The sequence below is a fragment of the Tupaia chinensis genome, unplaced genomic scaffold, assembly GCF_000334495.1.
Source record: "Tupaia chinensis unplaced genomic scaffold, TupChi_1.0 Scaffold138080_1, whole genome shotgun sequence".
In the NCBI taxonomy this organism is placed as follows: domain Eukaryota; kingdom Metazoa; phylum Chordata; class Mammalia; order Scandentia; family Tupaiidae; genus Tupaia; species Tupaia belangeri.
The window spans coordinates 753,512-759,007 of NW_006197981.1; positions in this window are offsets into that span (position 1 = coordinate 753,512).

Below are 5,496 nucleotides of genomic sequence, written 5' to 3' on the forward strand. Positions count from 1 at the left end.
CCGCCATGTGTGTGTGCCCTCCGTCATGTGTGTGTGCCCTCCGTCATGTGTGTGTACCCTCCGTCATGTGTGTGTGTGCCCTCTGTCATATGTGTGTGTACCCTCTGTCATGTCTTATTCTTACTTTTACCAGAGTCCTACACATGTGTATGCATGTATAGACATGTATATTTCTTTTTTCTGAAGAGTTTTTTTTCTATAGGGCGTGTGCTTGCCAGAAAGGCAGAGAGAGACAGAGAGACAGAAAGCGGGAAATCACCCCCTCGGGGGATGGCCACGCCACAATCCCTTCTCCTCCATTTTACTCTCGGGATCTTGGGCATATACACACACACGCCTGGCATGAGTTTAAGTCACCGGGTCCAGGACTCAAACTGCAGTTGACTATATAGGAGTCCAGCCATTACGCCAACTGCTGGTCCCACATGCATATCTCACATGTATCTGTGTGTACACATGTGCACCCATGTACCTTCCATATGCAAGTACACACAATATGCATTTCATACTTGGGCATGTCTGTGGATACCAAAACATTGCCATAAAGCTAGCTCTCTCATCTGTAGTCCACTAGTGGGGTAAAGTTATTGCGTGTTCAATGAAAATGCAGACAGGAGCTCAGCTGAAAACCCACTTATTTTTAACAGATGCCTTTGCAGCAATTAGAACCACGCATGGTAGGTCCTGAATAATTCAAAGAAAGTTGCAGATAATTCATGCTCCCTCCTTGCAGTCACTGCCTGACCTACAAATAGTCTGAAAAATGATATGTTTGATGGATTTTTTTTCTTCCTGACAAATAACAGTTTTATGTTTCTATAATTATCCTAAAATATTTTAACGGTACAACCCAGAATCATGTCAAAGTAACTGGAATCGAGTTTACAACAGAATTCCAAAATAGCAGGATCTTTTCAAGGAGTTTGCCTGGCTATATCTAGAAAAATATTAAAAGCTCATATTCTGCCGGCAGGACCCAGCTCCCTTAGGAGAGCTTATGAAAAGGAAGCAGATGTCCTATACGTGGACAGACTGGGCGAGCTTAGCCCGTTGCTGGGGGAGGCAGCAAACCCTCTGTTAGGGATTTGAAATAAGGGAAAATATTTTACAGATCTGATTTTTAACTTTGTTCATTATTTGTGTGTGATTTGGGAAAACTGCAAACACAGCAGTTTCCATAGACTTTTCAGTAAATTATGTGAGATCTAATGATTATATAGCACATTACATTTTAGAAACATTACGTAAGCATTATCTTATCAATCTACCAAATCTTCAAATAACACAGTAATGACTACAATCGGAAACGGAAGTGGAACTCAGAGGTTAGGGAAATTGTCTCGGATCGCACAACTGGAGTCAGGAATCGACCTTCGGGCTTTTAGCTCTCAGTCCAATGGGCTTCTTCTTACTACGCTTTTTGCTATCTAGTCAGGAATTTATTTTAGCCTTTTTTTTTTTTTTTCTGGAGAGGGTTTTGCTGTAGGGTTCATGCGCTCGCCAGAAAGACAGAGAGAGATAGAGAGACCGAAAGCGAGAAGTCACCCCCTGGGGGAATGGCCATGCCACGGGCCCTTCCGTTTCTCCTCTCGGGATCTTGGGCACGCATGCACAAGCGCCTGGCGTGAGTTTAAGCCACCAGGACTGGGACTTGAACCACAGTTGACTACATGGGAGTCCAGCGACATAGCCATTATGCCAACTGCTGGTCCCTTATTTTGGGTTATTTTCATACTTGAAGAAATGCATTGTGGGGCCAGCAGATGGTGTGGCGGTTAAGGTGCTGGGCTTACATGTGCCCACGGTGGCTCGAGTCCCAGACCTGCTGGCTTGAAAATCATGCCAGGAATGTGTGTGGGCATGCCCGAGACCTCAGGAGGAGAATGGAGGAGAAGGGATTGGGGTTGTGGCATGGCCATCCCTGGGTGTGATTTCTCACTCTCCTCTCTGTCTCTGTCTCTGTCAGTCTCTCTCCAGTGAGTGCAGGCACCCTATAGCAAAAACCTAAAAGAAAAAAAAAGGGATGCATTACAAGAAGGAAAACGAGCACTTTAGCTCTTTTTGTTGTGCAGGCTAGATGTTCTGGAGTCCTAGTAAGCGGGCACACTGTCAGTGTCTCTGATGCCCCGTGGGGGTTCCACAGCAATGGCAGCACACAGCACGCGGAGAGGAGCACATGCGTGTGCTCGTGAGGACGGCTCCGTGGAGCGGCCTAGTGTTAGGGCAGCTGGGGCCCACACGGCCTGCCATGTTCAAACGCGGCTCCCGTAGCTTTAAGATCACCTCGGACATGCGTCGTGCGCATTCCCTAAGCCCTGCAGCATGGGAAATGGGGGAGAAGGGACTGCGACTGCGAGGGACCACGTCCTGTCGGTGATTTCTTTCTCTCGCTCTTTGTCTCTCTCTGGCAATCATATTCGCTTCCTGGCAATTAAACAAACCATAGACTCAATTATGAAAAGTCCGCCTCTACATGTTAGAGTCTCAAACACTTAACTGTTGCAGTATCTGGCGTTTGATGTTGCGACGTGGAGCTGGCGTATCATCTGAGTGAATTAGTGGGACCCACACCAGTTTCCCAGGTTTTTGAAGAACGAGTTTCAGCAGCACTAACTTAACCTCTGAAGAGTCAAAAGATTTCCACCCGCTCATGCAGAAACTGCCATACTAAAGTAACTTGAAAACGCTTTAACAGAAAACATAGATTCATATGCTAAATTTAAACAGGCAGAATATATGAGGGGTCTTCAAAAACCTTCTGGAAATCCATATCATAAAAAATTATGCATGGATTTCAAAATGTTCTCCGAAATATACTAATACTTTAATTCCATTTTTCCATGAACTTTTGAAGTCCCTTTGTACAACCGAGAGTGTCAGATCCAAAGGAAATTTCTCAGGTTCTAGGAAAGAAAAGAAGAGTGAGTGGAAGACACTGCGTTAACTGAGCAAAGACTTGCACAGGTGCTTTGGTTTGGGAAGGAGCTGGACACCAGGGATCGAACAGTGGGGAGGGTTGAAGACCGATAACCTAGAGTAGTGGCCCTTAGGGAGGTAACTGCCCACTGGCGGGAACGTGCAATAATATTTGGAGACATCTCTGCTCGCATGTCTGAGTGTGGTGTGGATGGCTACTGGCATCGGGCGGTGGGAGCTGAGAACTCTGCAGGCTGTCTCACGAGGCATGGGAACGGAGCCCAGAGCGGAGACCCAAGATGCCAGCAGCTTTCAGGTTGGGAAGCCCTGCAAGGCACCACAGGGATGGGAAGGGAAGACCTCGGTCTGGAGCGGCGAGATTGTAGAACTGAAATCCCCAAAGGGCAAGTCCTGTTCTAGAAGTGTGTTTTTAAGTTGAAGGAAGAACCAAAACAAACAGAAACAAACAGAAACGAGAGCAAACAAAGGATAAATCACCAAGTCACTGGGCTTGTCAAAGAAACGTTCTTTCTTTTCCTTCCCTTAAAGCTGGGGTAAGAGAGATTCCAATGAGTCTAAACAATCTGTGGTTCTCCTTTACCAAGCACGTACCTTGAACTGTAAACACCTGCAAAATAAACACCAATGCTGGGGGAGTGATAATCCTAGAATTTCTTACAGAAGTAAACACAGAATCTCTCTTTCATGAAAGTTTCATAATTTATGCTACAAGAAGATCTGCACAGAAATAAAAGGAAAAAACTAAAAAGATGAACTCACAATAAATGTTTAAAAAGTTAAACAATGTACTAAAAAAAGAAGAGTTAGTAAACTAAATCAACAGTAAAATTAAAGCCCCAAACACTTGCAATAATACAATAATCTAAAAGGGAATACAAAGTAATTAAGTTTACACCACCAAAATATTTTCAAAGTAATTAAAATCCTACGAAAATGCAAACATTATAAAAAGAATAAGTAGATCTGCAAAAAGAAGCAAATTCAACTTTTAGAAATGAAATATAAAGGCATTGGAATAAAAAATCCAATCAACAATGTAAATAGCAAATTAGATACCAACAAAGAGAGAACAATAATTAAAATAAACACGTGAGCAATTCACCAGAATATAGCCCAGATGGGGAGGAAAAATGAGAGTTTAGGAAACACGGTTTAGAATTTAAAAAATCAAAATTTATATAGTAAGATTTTTGAAAAAACTAGCAAATGGGAGACAACATTTAAAAGTGATGGGACTTCGACGTGGTAATGATGAGTTGGACTATTTGTTCAAACCCCCGTGCTAAATACAACCTCATAATTGTAACGATATAGAGAAATAACCCTTCTCAAAGTTCAGACAGATAGTTTGTTGGAGATCAATTCGCGGACAGACCCCTGTGGTGGAAGGCACCCAGAGAGGTCAGCTGCGGCACTGCGAGCTCCCTGGCCGTGGGGCTGCTGGTCCGAAGGCCATGGCCAAGACGCCAGGGTACCAGGACTTCCCGTGACGCACGTCCGCCTCCCCTCCTGGTGTAGGCTGCTGCTGCGTTGTATTTACACGTGTTACAAACCTCAGAAGACGGAGTTGCTGTTTTTGTTTAAATCATCTTTTAAAGAGCTTTAGAAGAGGAGATAATCTTACATGTTAAATGCGAGCCTCTATTTTAGGTGAACCATCAACGCTGTTACCATAGCCAGCGGTTTCATCAGACTTGAGGGCATTCACCCAGGATCTCGTCGGATATTTCGGTTCCCGCCCCCTCCTCTCCTTCGGGACTCCACCGGATGTGCACTGGGCTGCTCGCTTCCACTGCGGACTGCGCTTCACGAGCTCTCCTGGACTTCCGACCGGGCTGGGCTCCCCATGCGCTGTCTTCTGGGTGGATGCTCAGGGGTCCGCCTACCTGTCCCACAGCAATGTTCCTGGGTCCTCCATCCTCAGTGCGCCTCAGCCCAGGTGGTCTCTCCAGCCAGGTCTTCCCCCCGACCTCTCCTCCGGCCGCACCTGCACCACCCGCGGGGCGGCCTGGCCCTGCTCTGCATCTCTGGCCCTTCCGTTCGTGTCTCTCACTTTGTCGACGCGTGGGGTAGTTCTAGTTACTGTTTTAACATCCTCGTCTGTCGATTCTAACGTCGTCGTCAGATCTGCATCAGTTTTAACTGATCATTTTCCTCATTAGGGTTATATTTCCAGAGAACCTTTGATTCGAGCCCTAACACTGTGCATTTCATCCTCTTGAGTCTGAATGCGGTTCTGCAAGCCATCGTCTGGCTCTGGGGAGCCGTGAAGGCGTTTTCTGAGAGGCTGACCTGTGGGTCTCACCTGCATGGATTATTAGCTGGAGATGCCTGAGCTGCCTTCAGTTGAGCTCGTTAGCCCACGGCCGAGGGAGCCCCGATGCCTCGTTTCCTGGGGGTTCTCCAGTCTGGGCAGTAGAACAGCCCGTTTCCAGCCCACTCTTAGCCCCGTGAGGTCGGCGTCCTGCCATGGCTGTTCCACGCCGCCCGTCTGCTCTGAGTCGTCCAGGGCCCCTCTCCCCTCTCTCGGCCGCGAAGCAGCCACCCCCGTGGCTTCGG